We start from the raw sequence: 26,765 nt of genomic DNA, 5'->3' as shown, positions 1-26,765 counted from the left end.
GTTGGCAGGGATGTGGAGAAAAGGGAACCCTCATGCATTGTTCATGGGAATGTAAATTGGTGCAGCCACTGTGGAAAGCAGTATAGGAGTTCCTCAAAAAAATTAAACATAGAACTACCACATGACCCAGCAATTTCACTCCTGGGTATTTATCTGAAGAAAATGAAGACACTAATTAGAGAAGTTATATACACCTCTATGTTCATTGCAGCATTATTTACAATAACTAAGATAGGGAAGCAACCCAGTGTCCACCAATAGATGAATGGGTAAATAAGATGTGAGATACGAACACACACACACACACACACACACACACACACAATGGAATATTACTTAGAAGAAGGGACAGAGAAAAAAAAAACTTTTTCTACTTTCACCAAACCTATCCAATTAAATTCAACCTACCAAATGACAGGTTTCTCAAGAAAGAAAGCAGGGCTTATTTACTTGAGTTGCAAACAAATAAGGAAAAATTGGCATCAACTTTATGTCTTTCTAAATGTTTTACTCTTGGTCTCAGGCAGGATGTTTTTAAGATCCTAAGCATCAGCCTCAAGTTAATTAACCATTAACCACTCTTCTTGACTCCAGTTTGCCTTGCTCCCAGGTTCCTGCCAAAGATGTTTGTTCTGAGGAAACCAAAGTGGTTAAGGTGGCCACCATGTGCCCCCTGGTCAAATGGAGTTTACCTGTAGCATCCCAGCCATTACCTTGGCTTTGTCTTCTAATAGAACCCACTTGTTCCCATCATCACTGGTCTCTCTTCAAAAAACCTGACTCTACAGAAGCAAGGGCACAGTTTTCATTGGTTATTTACTTATATCTAACAATGTGATCGGAAAAGGCAATGGCACCCCACTCCGTACTCTTGCCTGGAAAATCCCATGGGCAGAGGAGCCTGGTAGGCTGTGGTCCATGGGGTTGCTAGGAGTCCTACACGACTGAGCGACTTCACTTTCACTTTTCACTTCCATGCATTGGAGAAGGAAATGGCAAGCCACTCCAGTATTCTTGCCTGGAGAATCCCAGGGACGGGGGAGCCTGGTGGACTGCCTTCTCTGGGGTCGCACAGAGTCGGACACGACTGAAGCGATTTAGCAGCAGCAGCAGCAACAGTGTGATTGGCTCATCTATCATCCAATCAGAACAAGTACAGGCAACAGCTCTAAAGGAGTGTTCCCTACGTACTGAGGAAAAGATGGCCAAAACGTCTTAAACCAAAAAAATAAATAAATAAGATGCAGAATAGTATGTGCTTTATGTTCAATGTTTTTGTTCAGTCACTCAGTCATGTCCAACTCTTTGCGACCCCATGGACTGCAGCACACCAGGCTTCCCTGTCCTTCACCATCTCCCAAAGCTTGCTCAAACTCATGTCCATTGAGTTGGTGATGCCATCCAACCATCTCATCCTCTGTCCTCTTCTCCTGCCTTTGATCTTTCCCAGCATCAGGGTCTTTTCTAATGAGTCGGATCTTTGCATCAGGTGGACAAAGTATTGGAATTTCAGCTTCAGCATCAGCCCTTCAAATGAATATTCAGGACTGATTTCCTTTAGGATTGACTGGTTTGATCTCCTTGCTGTCCAAGGGACTCTCAAGAATCTTCTCCAACACCACAGTTCAAAAGCATCAATTCTTCGGTGCTCAGCCTTCTTTATAGTCCAACTCTCACATCCATACATGACTACTGGAAAAACCATAGCTTTGTCAGCAAAGTGTTTAGCATTAACCTTTTAGTTGTGGATCATGGGGAAGACAGGGAGGTGGTTTTTAAGGAGGGTTGGGGTAGCAAGAGTCTTGGGGAGGGTTCAGGTTGGTCTTAGAGCAGCATCTATTACTAGTCGTATAGATGTAATTCAACATTTTAACAACCACTGTGGTCACACCAGTGTACAGTACTGCCCAGAGACAGGCAAAAAGGGTCCTTTTGCTGGCCCCCATATTTTAGAAGACCTCACATGTCAGAAAAGAATAAATTCCTTGGAGAACACACGGTCACCATTGTCTATCAGTGTTCAAAACTTTAGCAAGCACAGTCCATTCCCTAAAAACCTGCTTTTCGGACCAACAACATTCAGGCCCCAGGGAAGCAGTTCTGCTCACCTCCTGCCCCTTGAACAGATGGCTGAGTCTGAATGCCACAAAGGTTTGTGGGTTGTGGCTCTGCTGACATTGAAGACAGAATGCAGAGTGCAGGAGGGTTTGTGTGGTGAGAGTGCTTAGGTTAGAGAAAAGACTAATTAATTAATTTGTCAAATTCTTCCACAAAGATAGCATAAATGTGACAGATTCTTGAATAATGAAGTACAATTTCCCAGCAGTGCTGAGTGTCCATTTTTTTTTTTGCTTCTCTTTGTTTTATAATGTTATTCACAAATTAGCATGGTATCCATAATTGCTTGTGGTAACTAAGGAATATATGCTGTATTCATCTGTATGTACTGTCAAGAAAAGGTGCCCAAAATGTCTTAAGTAAAAAAATAAGATGCAGAATAGTAGGTACATTATATTCCTATTTATGTGGGGTTTTTTTAAGTTCATATACACATATACACAGAGATATACATTTGAACAATCATAGTAAATTTCTGGGCTTTCTGTCTAGAATTTTGTTTTTCTGGGAGTCCACTGAGAGGGCAATTTACTCTATTTCATGCTCTTCTGAAGTGTTTGAACATTTTTTTATAGTTCTAGATCACTTTTTCAATTTCAAAAAGTAGTATTTCATAAAAAAAGAAATTCCTTATAGACTGAGTAAATTTTATTTTCTTTTCATCTACTTTGTGATTTTTCTATATTGACTCTGTATTTTTTAGTAACTTCTAAATAATTCACTTCTAGGGCCTTCCCTGGCACTCCACTGGTTAAGTCTCCACGCTTCCACTGAAGGGGGCATAGGTTCGATTAGCTATAAAGGTTATAGTCACTAATAACTTTCCCTCGTTAATTAGCCCAATGTGCTTCCACAAGATTTTCTGTCTCTGTAACTGAGAATGTGGGTTTCCGGTTGTGCTGAGAACTAAAAACCACTGTTCAGGGTGTGCATACGAGAGAGACAAACTCAGAGACAGAGGCTGACAAAAACAGAGACAGAGAGACAGAAAGAGGCAGACAGGGAACAATCGCAACAGTTGTCACAATCTCCCCAGAGTAAGCAACAGCAAAGATAACATCTTGAGAAAAATGTTTCTTCCTGGGGATGTCCAGAGAATCTCCCACTTCACTCCTCTGGAAATCACAATCCCACTCCACTTGGGGAGCATGGCAGAGGGGAGCTGGGGCAGAGAGAACACAGTCCCAACAGCGGATGGGAGGTTCTTAGCAGCCCTTCAGACTGCAGAGGCCACTCACACCCCCGGCTTACTAGCTTCCCTGATACCTAGGCTTCCGGGTCATCCCAGTGCACATTGCCACCCACCCTCCCCCCACCCCCAGCTTTGCACACAGGCTGTCCAAAACTCTGACACCAGAGCTCACAGACGTGTCCACAGTCCTGAGTTTCAGACCTCCAGCTCCAAACCCCTCAACCTCCTCTTCTAAAAATGCCTATTAGCTCCATTTCATCTCCTCTCATTCCAAAATCCACTAATTCATTGGGGGAAACAATTCTTTTGATCTCTGATTGCCTAGTCATTTATAATTGATAACCTGACTTGGGGGAAAAAAGTCACCATTACCTGTTCCACGTGATATGCCCCAGAGTTTCAATTATGGAACCCCACTAGTGGAACAGAACTTTATTCCAATGAGGCAAATCAATCAGGGATGAAGGGGACAGAGAAGAGCAAGAGAGAGACAGAAAGAAACAGATAGAGACCAAGAGTCCAACCATAGACACAGAGGGAGTAGTTAGAAACACAGACAGAAGGTGACTGTTTCAAACTTCCAGCAGCCAAAGCATCACCCAGGAAGGTTTTTAGCTCAACCCTTGTTGTCTCAGACTTGGTAAAACTGACCCGGGACGTCTTACTTCCTTCATCACAGATAACAATGAAAAGCGGGGCTCCCTTTTCCTGACAGTTCCATGACTCTCTCAGCCCTCTCAGCAATGACCTTCCAGCATTCACAGCCATTATCTTAAAGACCTTGGCATTGGCAGCCTTCAGAGTGAGCAGTAATAAGAAGTCCATGCACACCCAAGGATGCTTAAGTCATGGAAGCTTAAGCATAAAGCAGATGAGGTTGGGGGTAGGAATTGTGGGGACATGGTTCACAGGGAAGGGGTGAGAAACCGGGGAATAAGTTCAAAGGAAACACTTTACTACCAAAAGCTTGAAGTAATCAGCTCTTCTTTAAAGAACATTCTCTTACTATGTCATTTCTATCTGTCTTGGGTCCAGTTTCACAACTCAAGTGTATAGGATTGAATCACATCAATTCTGGTGGTAGGGGAATGCTTAAAATACATGAGCAAAAGGCACTTTTCTAGAATATTCTCTTGCAATGCAGATAACACCCACACACATCAAATGACTTGACCCTAGTATAGTTTCAGAGGCATTCAAAAGCTCCAACAAGGTGACTGCCCATAGCAAGTCTTATGTATAGAGGCTCACTAGGAAAGAAAGCTAGAATTCAACTCCCACAAAAGACAGCTTGCAGAACATGGCATCTACTTAATTGTTATCAATTGGCTTTGAAAAACCTGACACAGCATTTGGAGCCCTAAGGGGGTGACCGCAGCTCTCCTCAGAAAATCTGATCAACAAGGTAGCTGCTGCCTCCAAAGTCCAAATCCCTTAACCGTGGGTAACGTGTTTTCAAATAATGATACCACCTGAAAATTGTACAGCACTTCATATTTCTTAAGTGCCTTCCTTCATCCACGTGGTCTCCCGGTGCTGGCAGCCAGGCAGGGAGGAGAAGGGAGCCACTTGAGACAATGATGTGCCACAGGTCACACACGGTGGAAGTGATGGCCCAACTGTACTTGTGGTTGAGTCAGGGACAAAATCCCAACTCCCAAAATCCCAACAGGTCTTCCTGTGATGCCCAGAAGGCCTTGCACATTGACTAACCCTCACATTTTAAATTTCATTACTCTGCTGGTTCACGTGGGTATTCACACACTCTCCCTCCCCCATCAGGACCTCTGCTCCTCCCTCTGCCTGAAATGCACTTTCCCAGGGAAGAGCCACTTGTTATTCATATCTTGGCTCAAATGTCATCTCCCCAGAGAGACTCTACTTCCTAGGAAATAAGCCTTCACTATGACATCCCTATGTAGAAATGAGCACGTTCTGAAATTATTTTCTGCACTGGTGATCTTGTTAATCACCTGTTCCCCCAGCAGAACCATGAGGACCTAGCTTGTGTACCACTGCATCCCACATGCCTAGAACAGTGCCTGGTATACAGTAGGTGCCCCAAATATTTTCTGAGTGACTAGCTTATTTCATTAATACTCATAATCAACCTTGTAGAAACATGAAAGCATTATCATTCCTGTTTTACAGATGAGGAAACTGAGGCCCAGATGACAGACCTGTTCAAGACTGCATCTAGAAAAGAGACAGAGTTGAGAAAAAAGCCTGGATCTTAGACATCAAGTCCAATACTATCTGCACTATATAGCTTTTTTATACCAAAAGTTTAGGATGAGAAATTCTTGCTAATCAAGAATTACTTTATATCCCATTCATTCAACAAAGGTTCTGAGCATTTACTAAATTCAAGAAGTATATTAAACTCTATGTGATATAAAACGGATACAGGCAAGGTACACTTCCTGCCTCCAAGGAACTTATCAACTTTTAGGAGAGTTAAAAATAAACACATGAATATCAACAAAATAAAATAGAAAACTTTAAGAGCTATTATGGACTGAAGCATGTTCACCCCAAAATCCAAATGGTGAAGTTCGAACCTCCATCACCTCAGAATGTAACCATACTTGGAGACAGGGCCTTTTAAAAAGGTAAAGGTTAGTGAGATCATATGGGTGGCCCCTATGATCTCCAAACATATCCATATTTGGAGATGGGCTTCAAAGAAACAATTAAGTTAAATGAGGCAATTAGGGTAGCTCTCTAATTCAATAGGACAGTTGTCCTTATAAGAAAAGGAAGAGACAGTAGGGATGTGTGAGCACAGAGAAAAGGCCATATGAGGACACAGTGAGAAGGAAGCCATCTGCAAGCCAGGAGGGAGGCCTTAGGAGAAACCAAACCTGTAACACCTTAATCTTTTTTTTTATTTTTAATTTGAGGATAATTTCTTTACAATGGTGTTGGTTTCTGCCATACAACAGCATGAATCAGTCATAGGTATACACATGTTCTCTTCCTCTTAAACCTCCTTCCCACCCCCACTATTCCACCCCTTTAGGTTGTCACAGAGCACCAGGCTGAGCTCATGGTGTTAAACAGCAACTTCCCATTAGCCATCTATTTTACACGTGGTAATGTATATATTTCAACGCCACTCTCTCACTTCGTCCCACACTTTCATTCCCCGGCTGACACCTTAATCTTGGATCTTTAAACTCCAGAACTATGAGAAAAGTAATTTCTGTGTTTAAGCTACCCAGTCTGTGTCTCTCTCTCTTCTCTCCTTATAAGGATACCAGTCACATTGGATTACTAGCCCACCCTACTCCCATATAACCTCATCATAACTTAACCAATTATATCTACAACAAAACTATTTCCAAATAACGTCACATTCTGAAGATCAGGACTTAACATTTCTTTACAGGAAAGGATACAATTCAAAAAGTGTCTGATCCAATTTTACTTAAAAAGACTCCTTCTAAAACTTTTTCTGGAAATAATGGAAAAGATAAATGACAAAAAGTTTAATGTAAAGATTATGTAAACCTAGAGCTATCAGGGCCCCACCAGCCCACCACTGGAGAGAAACTGCAGGAAAGCAGAGTCTGAAGAAAGAGAGATGGAACAAGTCCTGATGGCCTTCTCTGAGCCCCTGGATCTAACCACACCTGATGCTGGTCTTTCCAGTTATATGGGTTCATTAATTCAATATAACTGAATCACTTAAAACCAACAGTCCCAATTAATAAGGAAAATAGAATCAATAAGATCTGACAATTATCACATGAGAGCAGTTGAAGGAAAGATGAAGCTACCTCCAAACTGAGTCACTGAGAGGAAATAGGGATGAAAATGGACAAAGGGAAGTCTCTAGGAAAAGAAAGTTTGAGAGGGAAAAATAATAAAGTTAGTTTTGGGTTTCTTGAACTTAAGATTCTAGGATGACATGAATGGGGCTATATTCTATAGGACAAAGGAAACTAAGATCAGGATTCACAGGAGAAAGATTATTACCTCCCATAAGTGTGATTTGTACTAACACAGAGGGATGTATCAAATTCACTGCAGGAAACCAAAGCCACTTTGGATAGATCAAGTAGAAAGAGGTTTAATACAGGGATTTAGTTACTCAAAAGGAAAAAAAGGACTGGAATGCTAGAAGGGGTAGAAGTCAGAGGGTCTTCAAGGGACTAGGGAGCTCAATGACATGCTACCATAGCTGCAATCCCACCTGCTGCCATTCCTGCCCCTAAAGTCCCTGGAGGCTGGTGACTACCGACTGGGATCTGAGTCCAGTCACTGAAACTGCCTCTTAACACATCTCCACCACCTTGATTCTCAACAACCATGGCTGCAGACAGACCCCATGAAAGGGCAATGAATTGGGGAAATATATCGTGCATCTGGAATCCTAGCTGCAAGAAAGATGAGTTAGCTTTCCAATGTCTCGAGGTAGAAGGACGAGGAAATGGTAATTGAGAAGCCAAGCCATGGCTTCTACCACCAGGGATATTTGCATATGATGATAAAACAAGTGAAAGAGCAATTAATTGTCCATGTGATCACTGTACACCCTTCAACAAGTGTGTTTTCACACAATGAGAATCAGTTTCCCTGTCTCTAAAACAAGGCAACTGAACCAAGTGATTTGTAAGAGACTCTTCAGTCTGGCTATTTTAGATGTCTGGGAAAGCCACTCATGTCCTGATCCAGAGTTAAACAATTTCCCCCTGGGAGTATTATCTTTCCAGTCAGCAGCCCAGCCCTCCACATTTGAACATAATCACTAAACACCTGGCAAGAAGTGCCACCCCACATACAGTTTAATAACTCACATTCCAATCCAATTACTGCACGTTTCATCAACAAGTGCTTCTTAGAATACAGCTGTTTCTCTGAGCAAGCAGACTTTTTAGAAGGGAAATTACGATGATTATCTTTAAGATACAGGCATGAATAATAAAATCATTCCGCCTCTCTCGTCGCTGTTACCACTTCCCTTTCAGACTGTCTTAGATGGGGACCTCAATGCAGCCCGTGTCTCAACACAGCCACCCTTCCCACTCTGAACCCTTTAGTCCCCTCCACTAAGGTCTGCCCTGTCTCTTCATCAAAACACATCTGTCCTAGGTCCTAAAGGAGCCAAAGGATTTGACAAGGGTCCTACTTATTACCTCTTCATCTCTGACCTACTATTGCATGTGAAGTTGGAGGGAATTTGGTGTGGAGATAAGAAGCGGAGTGACAGTGAGGCAACTGTATGGCTTGGAGCATCTGACCTCTTTCTGGGTCCCTGAGTTCCCATCTCTCAAATAAGAGGATTGGATTAGACCAGGAATTCTTAGACCAGGAGTGCTGGATCTGATACCTCTTCATCTGATACCTCTAAAGCTTTTAATTACATAAACCAGTCAGTTTCCTCCACTGATTAAGCTACTCTGAACAGGGCTTCTGTACCTCGAAATTAAAACAACTTATGTGACAGTATGTTTATATGTAAAATGCTCTAAGGAGAGAAGTCACAGTTTCCAGGAGATCTTCAGAGGAATCTGTGACCCCCGCCTCAAAAAAATATTTTAAATCCATAAACTAGGAAAATCCTTCAGGTCCTTTTGTAGCATTAGCATTCTGGAATCTTATGACTCTACGAAATTCTAAATTTTTGCTTTGACTGATAATATGTAACCCACACCATTCAAAAATAGTTTTTTTTTAATAAAGTTGATCTTTTCCATTATAAAAGAAATTACATGCTTATTACAGAAAACTATAAAACTATAGAAAAATCAAAAACTAAACAGAAAGACAACCACTTCTAATATTTCTAAAGTTCCCTCTCAATTCTTAAGTTTTTCTATGTATAATCTTAGGGAGGTTTTTATATAGCTGAGTTCATACTATATGTACAATTCTGTATCATTTATTTTTCACTTGCCATTATCATATAATTCCCTCATGATCACAAACTCTTTGTAAACAGCCTTTTTAAATGACTTCTTTGCATTCTGTTGAATGGATATTTTATAACTTACTACTCCCCAAACGTTGGACAAAATGAGGTTGTTTCCAGGTTTTGTCTTTTTTTTCCTTGCATTTTTTGTTTTGTTTCATTTTTACTATTCTATTTCTTTTTGTAAGGGAAGACTCCGTGCTAAACATAAAGAAAGGAGGCACTAGCTCTGGAATGCCTGTGACCATGTCAGACCTCATGGGGCAAGAGGCGGAGAGCCATCCAGACACAGGGCAGTCCCCACCTGGCCATGGAGACAACTCCTGGGTCCTACACCAATCCAACGTTAAGCCATCTCTGAGCCTCTCATTCTTCTCCCATTTGGCTTCCCTGATAGCTCAGTTGGTGAAGAATCCACCTGCAATGCAGGAGACCCCAGTTCTATTCCTGGATTGGGAAGATCCACTGCAGAAGGGATAGGCTACCCACTCTAGTATTCTTGGGCTTCCCTTATGGCTTAGCTGGTACAGAATCCACCTGTAATGCAGGAGACCTGGGTTCGATCCCTGGGTAGGGAAGATCCGCTGGAGAAGGAAAGGCCACCGCTCCAATATTCTGGCCTGGAGAAATCCATGGACTGTATAGTCCATGGGGTTGCAAACAGTCAGACACGACTGAGTGACTTTCACTTTCACTTTCCAGGGCAGCACTCCTGGCCTCAAGGAGGAGGGTCTGCCCTGATCAGTGGCTTTGGGAAGCAGCCCCTTTCACTACAACCAGCCCAGTCCTCTGCTCTGTCCTGCTTGTTTTTGGTAGGTCAGGCCCCAGTTTGGGCAGCTCTGCAGTGATCCAGCTTTGTAACAGAAGAGAACTTACACTCTGTTGTCCAGCAATAAGAAATCTCTTTAATCTCCAAAATCTGTCTGATTGGGATAAAGATGGTATTTGGGTCACTTATCTCCTTAGGTTTTGTCTAATTTTTCTATTGGTTTAAGTAAGGAAGAAGGATGCTATTTATCCAACCCCTTCAAAACCACAGCTAAGACAATAATATCCTCCCCACTGTTGCTGAGTCTCTTTTCTCCTCATCCTGCAAGTGGGATGTTGGGGTTTGGGACTCTGTTTGGAGGACTTAGCTAAAGACAGAACCTCTTGCTACCTGTTTATCTTGGCAGTCAGTACTGAGCTCAGATAGATACCAGAGATAATAGAGGTTATTATTACCTCTAACAGCCACTACTGTTTCTTGAGTAGTAATCACGCACTCTGCATTGTGTTAGATGCTTTACACACATAGTTCATGCTAACAAAAACCCTGTGAGGTAGATTGTCACCTCCATTTTAAAGTGAGGAAGCCAAGGCTCAAAGGGGTCCTATAACACCAAGAGTCACACTGCTAGCAGTGGCTAGGCTAGAATTCACACTTAGATTAAAGCCCATGCTGAAAGCTCATGCTCTTAACTTCTTGGCAACCCCATGGGTCTCTAAGGAGGGGCTGCGGACAGGAGCAGGTGAAAGAGTCAGGACCCCCACCCTCCCTCAACACTCAGTCCAGGGAATTCCACCAGGCCACACCAGTCTTTATCTTTCCAGAGACCACCTCCACAGCATCAGTGTGGTTCAAAGGGACTTGAGGGGAGCATGCTATTTATTTTCAGCTTCTGGATTTTGATGGAAAATTCACATAACATAAAATTTGCACAATTCAGTGGCATTTCGTACACTCACAATGTGCACAATCACTGGTTCCAGACCCTAGTTTTTTATCACCCTACTGCCATGTTTATTACCCTAAAAGGAAACCCCAGTACACTGTCACTCCCCAGGGCCCCCTCCCCCCAGCCTCCAGCAAGCACTCATCTGCTTTCTACCACTTCTGGCGTGCCTATTCTGGATATTTCATATGAATGGAATTACCCGCAGGAGACTTCTCACGGGTGCTAACAGCTCCCAACTCATTCACTGTGGGTCAGGGAAGCCGCCTCAGAGCACAGGGTAGAGAATCCTCATCCTGTCGCCTGCTCTGGTTCCTTCTCTGCCCCTGGGCTGCCTCTCTGCTGTTCTCTCTTTGACCATCCACCCTCTCCTCCTACCTCCCCTACACATTAACTCAAAACAAACAAACAAAACCTTTCCCACCAATGAGTCAGTGACCTAGGAAGTATAACGATTCAACCCTCTTTCTCCTTGCTCAAGAGTGTCAAGACAGGGACTTCCCTGGAAGTGCGCTGGCTAAGACTCCTTGCTTGAACCAGATCCCACATGCCACAAATAAGAGTTCAAGTGCCACAACCAGAAGATGCCACATGCCACCACTAAAGATCCTGCATCCTGCAACTAAAGATCCTATTCACTGCAACCAAGACCTAGCATAGCCCAATAAAAGAATAAATAAGCAGGTCAAGACCAAAACGGCACTGACAGAGTCAGAAGCTCAGCAGTCCAAATAGTCTAGGCTCCTACAGGAGTCCTCATTCAATGAGCATACAATTCCACTGTCGCATCCACCTCCACCCATGCTACCCTTCACCCTTGTCGTGAAGCTCTGAAAACTGTATACATCCTTATAATGTATTATCTCTTCTTTCAAGATGAATTCTAGTCTTCCTGTAGTAGTTATGTGGTGAGCAGTGAACCAGGGTTATCATTCCCGTCTGTGAATACCTTCCCTTCTGGTTGGAGAAAGCAGAGGAGAACCTGAGTTACTCAAAATGCTACTGTCAGAGCGTGGAGTAGGAGAGGCAGAGAAGGGGTGACTGACAGAAATGCAGGACCAAGGAAGCCAGGGGGCGGAGGGATTCTCTGCTGAAAAAGGACTTCTACATCTTTCAGGAACATCCTATGGAAAAATTAACTGAGACAGAGACCACCTGGCTTTCTCTGGGAAGGTACAGAGGCACACAGCATCTCCCTGGAAGTTCTCTCCTGGTCCACAGCTGGCATGAAGGAAAAGGTATTCACCACAGACTGATAAAGTTCAACAATTTCCTAGGCCAGTTCCAAATTCCCTGCGTCTCAGCCCAACAAGACAACTACCTACATTCCTGTGACAGAGAAGGGGAAGGAAAGACTCTCAACAGGAGAACTGGGACAGATGAAATGCAGCAGCCCTTTTCCTCAGTCCTACTGTGTACCCCCCTGCCTCTTCTGAGTGTTTCTGTGGCGTTCTGTGACCCTGAATATACAGTCATCACCATGAAGGCTCTCATTAATCTCAGAACTGTGTCCCCACCACCACCACCCCCCAACACACACACATATACACACCTCCAGCATCACTAAGTCAGTAGGCAAATACCCATGATCTCTTTGGGAGGTTATTACTCAGTGGATTGAAAATATAGAAATGAGTGTTCTATGGCTAACAAGCCTAACCCTGGATGCTTAAATGGGAGCCCAAAACACTTCCCTCAATACTGATACCCTCTCTTTCCTAGGGCTGTCGCAACAAATTCCCACAAACTGGGAGGCTTAAAGCAACATAAGCTCACAGTTCTAAAGGCTCAAAGTCCAAAACCAAGGTGCTGGCAGGGCTATGCTCCCTCCAAACACTCTAGGGAAGAATGCTTCTTGGCCTCTTCTGGTTTCCGGTGGTTGCTGTTAACCCTTGACATTCCTTGGTTTGTGGCATCACTGCAGTCTCTGCCTCTGTCTTCTCACAGAGTTCTCCCTGTGTGCCTGTGTATAGATTTCTCCTTATAGACACTAGTTATTGGATGAGGGCCCACCATCATCCAGTATGACCCTCCTCTTAACTTGATTACATCTACAAAGATCTTATTTCCAAATATGCTCACATTTACTGAAGATAATCTTCAGGGAGTTAATACTTGAAGGTATCTTTTGGAGGAACACAATTCAACCCACCACACCCCAGAGGCCTTTCATGTTAACAGTTACCTGTTGTCAGTTCCTCAGACCCCAAAAATATATCACCAACACTACAAAACAGCAGTATTTACTTAGCACTAAGTGCTACTTTACATGGATTTTCCTGTTAATCCTCAAATACTCTGTGAAGTAGGAATTATGACTAGCACCATTTGACAAGCAAGAAAATTGAAGCTTTAGAAAATTAAGTACTTACCCAAGGAATATAGTGATAGATCCAGGATTTGAACCAAACTCTGACCCTAAAGCTCACCAAAGTTCTTTCATGCTTTACTTTCTGAGCTTCCTTGGTGGCTCAAATGGTAAAAAAAAAAAAAAAAAATCTGCCTGCAATGTGGGAAACCTGGGTTCGATCTCTAGGTTGGAAATATCCCCTGGATGTGTGATTTGGGGCAAGAAATGCCCCTCTCTGGGCTTCAAGAGCCTTACCTGTAAAAAGACCAGTTCCTGTAAGTTTCTAAGGGTTCTTCCCACTATGACTCCAGAGTTTTCTGAGTCTTCCCATCCAAGGTAACCCATCACTCTGGCCAGCTGATCCACTTCTAAAATCTACTGCAGAAAGGTCTGCTCCCTGACCCTCTCCCCTCCCCACCAGCAGACAGACATCTTGCTGTGTGTTTCTTCATGATTCAAACAAACAGGACTTCAAATACCCTTTTCAAAATTCGATATCAGGCTCTGACAGCCTCATGAGAAGCAGGGATCATTTCCATCTGCATATTCGCTTCGGGGACAGTCTAACTGACCCACAGGGAAATCCCAGCTCCACCAGCAAGACACATCTTTACAGCACTTGGGAGAAAAACTTGCATTTCTAATTTGTTTCTTATCAGCAGTGTGCCTCTGGACTAAGTGAGAACATGTCTTTCACTTGACTTAAATGAAAGCTCAGACTCCAGTTCCAGAGAACAGATTAACGAAAGGGACTTCGTATTCCTGACCCCGCCTCATCCCAGCATTTTCCCTCTGCCTTTCATTCCACTCTTCAGCTCAGCTACATACGCAGGGCTCTAAACATCATGACAGGAGAGAAGCAGCAAGGGAAGGGGATGGGGAGTGACAAAAAGATTAGGGTCAGTAAGGGAGCTGGTAGAACCATAAAGAAAAGAACATTGCTAAGAGCGAGCTGGACCCAAAATGATCACCAAATCACAAATCACTTTGGTTGTACTGGTTTTAGGCATATTTTCTCTTGCAAGGCTCTCAGCAATTATGTGAGGCAGCTGTGCATGGTCCCACTCCACACATGAAAAAACCAAGGCTCAGCTAGTAAATGAGATTCAGAGCAGGTGTGGTTGGTCCAAAGCTGCTTTCCTCTACAACCCTGGAGCAGCAAGGACCACACAAAAAACAAAACAGTCCCTCTTTCTACAGCTTGCGTTGCTCTTGGTGTCATGGCTGCCAACTTACAAGAGTAAATTCTTTACTCTTCCTCAGGAAAGAGGAGACAAGATTTTGTTCTAATGAAGCCAGTAACAAATAAGACTACCTCAGATCCAGAGTACCAGAGAGAATCAACGCTTGGGAAGAACTGGAATAGGAGGAAAGGGAGAAAGAAGTCCTCTTCATCCCAGTTCTCCTCCCTCTGGCTCCTGCTGCAGCGTCAAAACCAAAGGCTGAATGATTCCTGCAACCTCTCCAAGCAGCAATTACACTGCACTCCCCAGCCCCTCCCAGCAGAGGGGCAACCTATCCTCATGTTTGACTTCCTGCGGTTCCGTCATCTGTACGATGAGGGTGACATTGGTAGGTATTTCGTATACATCCTGAATCCCAGCTTCTCACTCCTCCAATTCCTAAGACCCTAACCAGCCACAATACAGTGCAATAGACACCTAATTTATCTCTTTCCTTTTGCTTTTACTTCCTATGGCTACACTGTCTCCCCAGCAGGCACAGTGGTCTTTTTGAAATGTAAATTAAGTCATATTAACGTCTTATTCAAAACCCTCTGATGGCATCTCATCATTCCTAGAATTTAAAAAGCTCTTAGTCATGGGGGAATTCCCTGGTGGTCCAGTGGTTAGGGCTGCAAGTTCCCCTGAAAGGGGCTCAGGTTCAATCCCTGCTTGGGAACTAACATCCTACATGCCTCACCTTGTAGCCAAAATAATAATAATTTTTTAAAATTCTTTAACTCTTTGCTGTGGTCTTCAAAGCCCACTCTTGCCCGCTTCCCTTACACTCTCCCCCTTGATCTCTCCACGCCAGCCACGTGGGCCACCTTCTAGTTCCTGAAAAATAGCTGGTCCCTCTGATTTGCATGTTATTCCTATTTCACAGACTTTCTTCCTCACTTCATTTAGGTGTCTACTCAAATGTCTTTTCTCCAGAGAAGCTTTCCCAGACCCATACCACACCCGCCACCAATTACAACTTCCCTTATTGTCCTTCAGTAGCTAAATTGTGTCCAACTCTGTGACCCTGTGGACTGAAGCATGCCAGGCTTCTCTGTCCTTCACTATCTCCCAGAGTTTGCTCAAATTCATGTCTGCTTTGCTAACAGACTCTAAAAACTTCTTTGCCTCCTTTTTTTCCCAGAACATTTATTACTACCTAAAATTCTACATGTGTATCAATTGGTATGATCTGTCTCTTCCACTAAAATAAAAGCTCCATGACAACAGGAGTCTTGTCTGCATTGTTTATCCAATACTTGTCATGTAGTAGGTGCTTAATAAATATTAGTAGAATGAATGAATGAAGGAGACCAGATAAGTTTTGGCAAAGCTGCTAGTTGTCCCCAATATCCACTCTCCCCTTCTTCCTTTAAGTAATCAAAACCCCAAGCAGTGCACACTACCACCCACCTAAGAGCTGTTCCCAGACCCCCTTGAAGCTAGGCGTGTCCATGTCACTAGGTGCCAGCCAATTAGGGTTGTGAGGTAAAATACAGGATGCCCAGTTAAATTTGCAAGTCAGAGTGACAACCAGTAATTTTTTTTACTATAAGTATGTCCCAAATTAAAAGTCCAATAATTGTTTTAGTATAATGATGCCCACTAGAAAAAAAAAAAAAAGACCTGATTGTCTATCTGACATTCAAGTTTAACTGGTTATCCTATATTTTTGTTGCCTAAATCCGGCAACACTATGGCCAACAAACTATAAGAGAAAGGAATGTTCACAACTCCGAGGTCACATCCTTAAAACCAGGGGATGTGTCCTCACTTTTTTCCTCTTTCTTATTGGCTGAAACACAATCATAGAGGGGGTGTGAGCCACCTTTGACCCTGTGGACGAGAAGTCCAGGCGCCAGGGCTGATGTGAAGGAACAGTGCTGCTCTGTCCCAGATCTACCTGCTTGCTCACACTTGGGAAAATAACTTCCTTCAGCTTCACTGAAGTCTCTGTTATTTTGTCCTCCGTTAAAGCAGCTAAATCCGTATCTGAACAAATGCAAAATAAAATTCTCCAAGCCAGAATACTGGAGTGGGTAGCTATTCCCTGCTCCAGGGGATCTTCCCAACCCAGGGATCAAACATAGGTCTCCTGCATTGCAGGCTGATTCTTAACCAGCTGAGCCATAAGGAAAGCCCCCCAAAATTGTAAATGAATATGGTAATTCAGGTGGCTTCTAGATTATAAGAAAGCCTCAATAAATTTTTATTTCCTTTCATCCATACTAACAGGGTTGTCCCCTCTTTACCAAATTTCACAGCCCTGTTTTGAAGGAATTTGACATCTTCAAGCTTTATCAGCAGCTCTTGCAACCCCAAATTGTTTCAAAGTGGGGTTACAGAAATTCAGTGGCCAGCAGGGGCTGTGTGCCCTCTTGGCCTCTGAGGAGTGGAGCTCAAGGTGAGGCATATTTATAGGCTATAATTAAGCAAAGGGACCAATAAGATTTTCAGTTCTCCCAGCACTGATTCCCAGCTGCTCAGAGAAGCTTCAGAATTCCCTGACACAGAGCTGCGAGCACTGGAAATACTCTCATCTATGGAAACTCAAGGAAAAGAGAAGCAGCCCTGAGTCCTTCTGCATGGGTGCTACCACTGGCTCAGCCACAATCACAGCTGTCCAGGCCAAGGAGAAGCCTCCGGGTTTCCGTGGGAAGTTCTCCCCTCCAAGCCTATCCGCTGCTCCCCACACCTTCTAGTGGCTGGTCTCTGCTCCAATGTCACCTCTTTAGAGAGACCTCCTCTGGCCACTCCATCTAAAGGAGAAGCCCCTGTCACCCTCCACTCCTGGCCTGACACTTTACAGCATCTATTATATGTCTACTGGGTGATCGTGTACCTCCCCCATTGAAAGGCAGGCTCAGTGAAGGGAGGGAATTTGTCTCTCTGGTTCCTGCTTTACCCTCAGGGGCACCTCAGACAGTGTCCAAGCAATTAGAAGGTGTGGGATAAATATTTCTGAATAAATAGAAGACAGATATGGACATATACAGAAAAACAGATCTAGATATAGATGTAGATACAGATCTAGAAATACAGACATAGGTGTATCAGGGTCAATGGCAAGCCAAGCAGATTTTTAATCAATGGCTCCTAGCACAGGGTGACAAGAAAAGCCACAAAACCTCCATGTGTGTGATAATGTTGATGTTCTGTTAGAGAAAACTCAGCTTTTAGTTTAAGGCTGACTCCCTATGGACATGGAAAGCTCTGCTGGGTAGAAGTAATGTTTGCACAGAATGTTGAGCCAAAGGCATCTGCAGTTCAAGTCCCTGATGGGGAAACTGAGCCCAGAGAGAGCACGGGGTCACACTAACAACAGCAACTGATATCTGCAAAGCACTTTTTAGTGGGGAAGCATCTTCACTTCTTTTCTCATTTGATCCTCACAACAATTCTTCTAGGCAAGTGGTGGTAATATTGGTAGCACTGTATTATTTACAACTGCCAAAGTATGGGAGCAACCTAAGTGTCCATCAACAGATGAATGGATAAAGATGTGGTATGGGGACTTCCCTGAGTGGCTCAGTGGATAGAAATCGGCCTGACAGTGCAGGGGACACGGGTTTCATCCCTGGTTCAAGAAGAGTCCACATGCCTTTGAGCAACGAAGCGCGAGCGCCACAGCTACTGACGCCTGCTCACCGAGAGCCTGGGCTCTGCAACAAGAGAAACCACCACACTGAGAAGCTTGTGAACTGCAACGAAAAGTAACCCCACTCGCTGCAACTAAAGAAAGCCCACACAAAGCAACGAAGACACAGCACAACCAAAAATAAAATTAATTTTTTAAAGATGTGGTGTGTGTACGTATATAAAATGGAATATTACTCAACCATAAAAAGATTTAAATTTTGCCATTTGCACCAACATGGATGGACTGAGAGGGCACTATGCTAAGTGAAATAAATGAGACAGACCTTACATGGTGTCACTTACATCTAGATCCTAAAAAATGCAACAAACTAGTGAATAAAACAAACAAGAAGCAGACTCACAGATAGAAAACAAACTAGTGGTTACCAGTGGAGAGAGGGAAGGGAGGAGGGACAATATAAGCATAGGGAGAAAAAAAGGGTTATTATGGGACTAGATGAAATCATGTGTTTGAAACACAAAAATTGTAAAGCAGTATAGAATTTAACAAATCTTTCATTCAACAAAAACTGCAATAAGATAAAATAAAAATACTGGTAGCATTATAATTATACTGAAATATAATAATTAGCATTCTGAACTGTGTACTTTAAAATGGCTAGCTTGGTAAATTTTATGTTATGTGTATTTCACCACAACTAGAAATTTTTTTAATTATGTATGCGTGGCTCAGATGGTAAAGAATCTGCCTGCAAAGCAGGAGACCCAGGTTCAATCCCTGGATCGGGAAGATCCCATGGAGTGGGGAATGGCTACCCACTCCAGTATTCTTGCCTGGACCATTCCATGGACAGAGGAGCCTGGCAGGCTATAGGCCATGAGGTTACAAACAGTTGGACACGACTGAGTGATTAACACTAACATATACAAAACTACTAGCCACAACTATATTTTGTGAATGAAGTCAATAAAGCTCAGAGAGGCTGTAACTTGTAAAACTCACACAGTAAGGAATGTGTGGGGAAGCCAATCTCATATTAGGACTTTCCCTGGACCTTCTCTACAGGGAGAGGGAAACTTCACCTGACAAACATGCCAAGAATCAACCTCAAGCCACAAGATCACTGCCATTGCTCTGAGTTTTCCAAGGAAGCTTCTAATACACTGCATCCAGCACAGCTGTTCAAGCAGCTCTGCTGGAGAGACCCGCCTCCTGTGTGCTATTGTGCCGAGGGGCGGCTGATCCAACAGACAACGGCTCAGTACAGACCGTGTGTCGTTTACTCTCATTTTGTGACGATTAATTTGCTCGGGGACTAAGGGTGTTCAGTGGTTACATTAAATGCAAAGAAAAATTAAACATTTATGCATCCCTTATCTCCTCATTTCAAGACAGATAAGTCCCATCAGTGTCTACACAAGATATTTTCATTGACATTGTTTATCTGTTCCACTTGACTCCAAATTACACTTGAGAAACAAGAACGAACACACCATGGTGTTTTTATAGAGAAGTGGTGACTACAGGGGACCAAGTACTAAAGAGAAAATATCTAGCCTGAGATTCCACTGCAGCATAAACTCGGTGAGATATGACACAAAGAATCAGGCCCAAACATGCAGGAGCACAATGAAGTCTTGGAAAAAGCCACCTGGGCCGCTTGAGTCCCTGCTTAATATGCAGCCCTGTGCAAGTTGGGTTTCATTTCCTGTGCCAGCTTTGCTCTCAAATCTAAATCACTGTGTTAAGAAGGCGTCTGAGGGCTAATCAGAAGTTACAGTCATAGCATGGAATGTAGTACATCATAACTGTCCGCTTCTTTTTTTAAAACTGCCCTTCGTGCCTTTAAGAGCCAGCCCTATTCTTAGGACAGCTCTCCTAAACTGAGAGGGAGACTGCTGTGTGTCCCGTCAGCCTCCCCTGTTAGAATTGAGCACAAGGGAGGAGAAAAGATATAGGCCCATACAATTGCCTGTTTTCTGATACTCCTCCAATTCTCCCACTTCACTTAGATCACGCATCTCTTTCATACTGGCTGCCTGGTCTTGATTTGATATCAGGCTTCTCAAGGTAGGATGGCATAAACATTAACTGGCATAAACATTAACTTTGGAACCAAAGAGAGCTGCATTTGAGCTCCATCACTTACCATTTATATGAACTTGGAAAGTTACTTAACCTGATGGATCTTGTTTTTTCAACTCATAAAAAGGGAATAACATTGCCTGTCCCCACAGGATTGTTGTGTGAATTAAGTGAGATATTTTGTGCAAAGCAGTGGGTACAGTGCCTGGTGGCAGCAAGGGTTCAATAACTGGGCTACTCATGATGCCTGACTATACCAAACACTGCATTAATCCCAGAGCACACTTTGAATAAGCATTTATTAGCAGTTATCACACGGTCCTGAGAATGAGTGATCTCTTGGTTTTTATTTTATTCAGCATGAATTACGCTTTATTGAGCACATATTATGTGCTAGGCCCTGCTGCATGTGGTTTGTGTCTTAACTCATTGAATTCTCACACAGTCCAACCACTCTGTGGGCACAGGGGTGCAGGCTGGTTGGGGAGGAACACACACCCAGGCAATCTGGCTCTGGCACCTGCCTTCTTAACCTCACTGTCTCTGCCCAGGAGCAGCTGCTGCTTCTTCTGTAACCAGAAAAGCAAAATATTTTTTAAGTGATTTAAAACAGTAAATACACACTCACTGAACCACTGTCAGCTCTCATCTGAATTTGTAAGAATCTGATGACTGAGAGATTGACACTTCTTTTAATTCAGATGAAAGTTATCGAGAGCCGGGTGTTAGGTACAAGGCAAGATACTGTGGGAAATATAACAGAAGAAATGATGTCTTCCCTTCAGGGCCTTTAGATTTGGAAGATGAGATATTATTGCCAGTAGCTGACATTCATTTAGTGTGTGCCGTGTACCCACTGTGCTAAAGGCTTTCTCTCATTCAATCCTCATGACAAATTGATATAATAGGTATGATTAATACCCACGAGGTGCAAATGAGGAAACCAAAGCCTTTAAATCTTAATAACTTGCTGGGGGTTCCAGGAAGAAAAGCCTGTACAGGCTAAATGCCACGTGGCTGCCACAGGCAATGATTCTCATCCATCTTTCTCTTCCCCACTGTCTTAAAAAGCAGGCCACCTGGTAAGTGCTTGAAACATTCCTGGCAAAGTGCAGACCCACTTTTCAATAAACTCCCATTGCTAAATATCCGTGCATTTACCAGACATTAAACTTTACATGCACATGATTACAGAGTTAGTAAGTTCTAAAGAACTTCACCTTTAGAGTTTATGGGCCTCTACCAGAATCTCCTCTCCCACCTTCACTTCAGCATTTGGAGATGGGCCTGAAATGGAGAGGGCACTGCCATCTCCTGCTCTCGCCTCCTAATTTTCAATTTCGAGATTTCTCTTATACCTGATTTATGGCCCAACAGGGCTCATTCTAGCCCACAACCTTGAGCTTGTAAAATGTACAGGAGAAACTTTACTAATGACTGTGTTCGTCTTAATGCACTGTAGGGAATTTTTTAAGTGAAAAAGGCTCAAATAGTACAGACATTTTAAACAGCCAATTATGAATAACAATTGTTTGATGGCCCAGCACCACAGATCTTTCAGCTCATTCGGTTTTCATCTAATTAAATGTTTCATTTCCACGGGCAGCGTGCGGTACAAACTTGTGTCTGCTTTTGTCGGCAGGAGATAATCAATAAGAAAAATGTGGATGCATTTCAGCATTTATTAGCAGCTCAATTGGAAGCTGTTTTATTTTAATAACATCCTTGCCTTCATTCTGTTCAGGATAAATCGACAGCTTTGATGAATAAAAGACGACAGAAAACTAGTTTATGTTATCCCATTAAAAGAAATCAGAGAATGAAAGGGAGCTGAGAAAGAAATTGAAAAACACTTTAAAGATGCATTTTCTGTTACCAAGAAAAGGGAGAAACAAACAAAAACGCCTTCCATTCACTCTAAAGGACAATCAAACCTATTTGACTTCAGCTAGATATCCCTCCTAAGACCAAAACAATAAACTCCCTCATCCTGAATCTTTCTACCACTTTTATATGCAGATCATATTTAGTAATTCTTGGTTAACTTCCATTGGAGCTGTAATATTGATCAGAAAGGGGAGAACCAGGTACAAAATGTCGTTTGTTCACCAGAAATAAGCCCAAACCCCCAAAGCTCATATCCTTAAATAGTAGACAAGCTGGTAGGGTAGGAAGCCTTAGAACAAATACACAAGATCCACCATGGTGAGGCATTTACAAGAGCCTTCACACCTTGGTAAGTGGAATTTAAACTGATCTGTGGGCCAGAAGACCTCTCTTTGAAATCTCGCTTGGCATAACCAACCACCTACTGGACAATGCCATGTGAGTATCTCTCAGGCATCTCAAATGTAACATCTAAAAATCTGAATGTTTTACCACACTGCGACACCACTTCACAATCATTAGGGTGAAGATTATAAGTTATTTAAGTTATAATTATTATTTTTAAAAATTAATAAATAACAAGTGTTGGAAAGGAAGTGGAGAAATTGGAATCCTTGTGCACTGTAACACGTGCAAATGTGAAATGGTTCAGTCACCACGGAAAACAGTTTGGTGACTCCTCAGGCAACTGAAAAGAGAACTACCATACAACCCAGCAATTCCACTTCTGGGTATAAATCCAAAAGAAGTGAAAGCAGGGGCTTGAGCAGATACCTGTATAACCATGTTTGTATTAAATAACAAGCAATAAACAAGAGCTGAAAAATGGAAGCAACCCTAATGTCCATCAATAAACATATGAATAAATAAAACATGGCATATACACACAACGGAATATTATTCAGCTTTAAAAGGGAAGTTCTGACAGCATGGATGAACCTGGAAGATACTATGCTGAGTGAAGTAAGCCAGTAACCAAAGGACGAATACTATATGATCATATGAGGTACCAAAAGCAGTCAAATTCATAGACAGAAAGTAGAAGGATAATGGTTGCCAGGAGCTGAGGGGGAAGAGAGAATAGGTAGTTAGTGTTGAATGGGTATATTCAGATGGGGAAGATGAGAAAGTTCTGGAAATGTTTAGTGGTGATGGTGGCACACAATGTGAATGTACTTAGTGCCACAGAAGTGTACTATATATATATATATATATATATATATATATATATATATATATAAAAGCTTCCCAGGTGGTGTTAGTAGCAAAGAACCCATGTGCCAATGCAGGGGAAATAGGAGATGAGGGTTCAATTCCTGGTTCGAGAGTACATATACATACATACATAGGTACATACATACATGGGCTTCCCTGGTGGCTCAGATGGGAAAGTGTCTGCCTGCAATGTGGGAGACCCGGGTTCGATCTCTGGGTCAGGAAGATCCCCTAATGGAGGAAATGGCAACCCACTCCAGTATTCCTGCCTGGAAAATTCCATGGACTGAGAAGCCTGGTAGGCTACAGTCCATGGGGTCACAAAGAGTCGGACATGACTGAGCGACTTCACTTTCACATACGTACATACAAGGTGGTGCTAGTGGTAAAGAACATGCCTGCCAATGCGGGAGACATTAGGGACATGAGTTCGATCCCTGGGTCAGGAAGATCCCCTGGAGGAGGGCATGGCAACGCACCCTAGTATTCTTGCCTGGAGAATCCCATGGACAGAGGAACCTGACGAGCTATAGTTCATAGGGGCGCACAGAGTGGGACACAACTGAAGTAACTGAGCATAACGTGTGTGTGTGTGTGTGTGTGTGTGTGTATCTTGCCATGATTTTAAAAAAAAAAACACTGAGTATTGCAACTCCCAGACATAGCTGTCCTCTCTGATATTTCCCACCTGAACATACAGTGCGTCCATTCACCCAGCTTGCTCTAGCCAGAGAGCTGGGAACCAGTCCTGCTATCTTCCCACTCCTACCTGGTATCCCTGTATTAGCTCAGGACCCACCTGCTCCGGGCAATTCCCCACCAGCAGCTAGACCTAAACTGGGTCCTGCCACGCCTCAGCTTCAAGCTTCCCCTTGCACTCAGAATCCCATATGCACTCCTCTCTCTGAAGCCAGCTGACCTCACCAAAATCTTGTGCCACATTCTCCCTCACTCTGTACTTCCATGCTTCTCCTCACACTCTATACTTCCAGTAGTTCCTCAAACTAACTAGGTTTCATCCTTTGCCCAGAACATTCTCCCCTCATCCTTTGCAAGCCAAACACTCCTCAGATTTCAGGCCTCAGCATAAACGGAACTTCCTCAAGGGCTCTTCACAGAGTCACAGTGCAAAAAGAGTGCCTCTGCTCTCCCCTCAAGTGCTCTTTTCTTAGCCCCCTGACACTTTCTGCATGTCTCTATTTGTATATCTCTCACTACCGGGGAGACAGTCAGATGCCAGAGGTTAGCAGCCAAGTCTGCCTTGATCCATAATCCCAGTACTTACTGCAATGCCTGGTGCATAGTAGATACGTATTTGTCGATGAGTGAATAAATAAAGGAATGCATGCTCTTTTAAATCACCCAAAAAACAGTAAGCATAAACCCTGCCTTTAACCCAAAAAGCCTCCACCCTTTACTTTCTTAGACACCCGGACAGCCTTTGTACAGTGCCCTGAAACACTGGGAGTCCCGCCTCCACTCTCTCACATACCTGCTCATAACCATTGGTGTTGGACGTTTGCTCCCAATGGCACTCTTGCAAAAGAGCCTCGCTTTTCTCCAGATGTTGATGAGAGAGATGCCTGTCATAGGTAATTGCTTGAGTTGTTTCCTGCAATGATATAAGTCCATTGACAAGCCTTAAAGCTGTTCCCGCACTTGGTTTTCAATGGCACACTGCCTGCTGTATTAGTGAGCAAATTCCTTGAAACAACATGAGATCGACAATATTGATGGAATATAAAATCAGGTCAGTGGCTGCCAAGCACCCCAGAAAGGTCCTGATTCCTTACCTCAGCAGTAATGCTGAAGCCAGCGGCTCCCCGGCAGTTCTTCCTGCCTTTGGCAAGCCATCTTCCCCTAGGTAATGCTCCAACAAACAGTAACTTGGGTAATGACCAATGCTACAGTGATTATTATTGTTATCATGGACTCTATTTTATTCTCACTTAATTAGTAATTATTTTAAATTACATGACTGAAGAGCTGCTACAATGGGTGTTTCCTGGCAGTCAGGGGCTAATTCTCCATCACTGCAAAAATATGGGCTATTTTCAGTTCAGCTGTTAAGACAGTGTAGTGATGAACGCCTCTCACCGCCATATGGTGTAGTCTAAACCTAGTGTCTCTTCACAACAATGCTTTCACTTCTATTACCATTAGAAAGAAATATGTAAAGACAGCTTTTTCTCTAAACCGAGCTCCCAGGCCAGCAGGGCCCCAAGTATCCTTTGGAGGAAACCAAACAACCCTACAGCACAGATCAGTGCTCCTTTCTGTGCTCCCCTCAGGGACCCTCAAGTTCACAGTTGATATTTAACTGGCCATAAAACACACTGGTTTTCTACTGGACTCACGAATCTGATAACAAATCAGGAATGAAATCTCAAACCTGCAGGGGCTTGCCAGCGGTCAAAGTATGTGAAGTCACTTGGTAACACCCTGCTTTTGCATTTTTGACATTAAGGAGTGGCTTTATTTCTACAGATAAATATGCTCTCCTCAAATCACTGAACCCAGGGAAATAATAAGATGAGCCCGGAAACATCTTTTCATGTCATAAAGAAAGTCATCAAACGATGAAGAAATTCAAAAGGACACAGGAAGCAACCTGCAATGGCTTCTACTAGCCAGATTTGGGACATTTTAGGCATGAAATACTGATAGCAACAGATTAGGATACAGTGAATAAAGTATGAATCTATACTAACAGAAATAAATGAGAAGAGGAACTTCTTTATCGTAAATAATAAATGCAAAAGGAATGATGATGGTTATCAGAAAATTACCACTTACTAACCTTCATAGTAACCTTTCAACAAAAAATATCAAAGATGTTAAACTCCAGTGAATGAGAGATTGGTGAGGAAAGAGCTACTTACATAGTCTCAAAGTATCTCCTCCTAAGATACTTAATAATTACAAAGAGACTTTACAATAATTTTACAGTAGATTCACCTAGCAGTCAGCAGCACAATAAAGTGAATCAAAGTTAAAAACACCAATAACCAAATAGGCATCACTTGCCACCTTGTGGAGTATGATTCAAAAAAAAAAAGCAACTGTGACTTTCCAGTCAAAACATATAATCTGAGTCCAAGTCCAAACTGAAGGAGACTCTACAAAATGACTGGCTTATAATCTTCAACCATGTTCATATCACAAAACTTAGAACTCCCATGTGACCTAGCAATTCCACTTCTGTAAAAAAGCAGGGACTTGAACAGATATTTGTACACTCGCATTCATTGCAGCAATATTCACAATAACCAAAAGGTAAAGCAACCCAAGTGTCCACTGATAGGTGAATAAGCAAAACATGATATAGTCATACAATGGAATATTGTTCAGCCTGGAAAAGGAAATTCTGACACATGCTATAGGATGGATGAATCTTGAAGACATTATGCTAAATTAAATAAGCCAACCACAAAAGGACAAACAGTATGATTCTTATATGAG

General features: G+C 42.8%; 1 long non-coding RNA gene and 1 other non-coding gene across 2 annotated transcripts in view; both read right to left on the bottom strand.

Moving 5' to 3' along the window:
• Positions 1-24,894, bottom strand: part of LOC138988657 (uncharacterized) — a 99,485-nt gene extending 74,591 nt beyond the window's left edge. Inside the window, exon 1 of the long non-coding RNA XR_011464929.1 lies at positions 24,796-24,894. This is a non-coding gene — a long non-coding RNA (uncharacterized lncRNA). The remainder of the gene's footprint in view (positions 1-24,795) is intronic.
• On the bottom strand, positions 19,946-20,084 carry LOC138988700 (small Cajal body-specific RNA 11). Its single transcript, XR_011464966.1, has one exon. It is a non-coding gene; the product is annotated as a small Cajal body-specific RNA 11 (non-coding RNA).
• Positions 24,895-26,765: the final 1,871 nt, after the last annotated feature.

This window comes from Bos mutus, chromosome 7 (genome assembly GCF_027580195.1).
Source record: "Bos mutus isolate GX-2022 chromosome 7, NWIPB_WYAK_1.1, whole genome shotgun sequence".
Classification (NCBI taxonomy): domain Eukaryota; kingdom Metazoa; phylum Chordata; class Mammalia; order Artiodactyla; family Bovidae; genus Bos; species Bos mutus.
The sequence above is the reverse complement of the archived record's forward strand: the minus strand, read 5'-3'. Positions and strand labels throughout refer to the sequence as shown.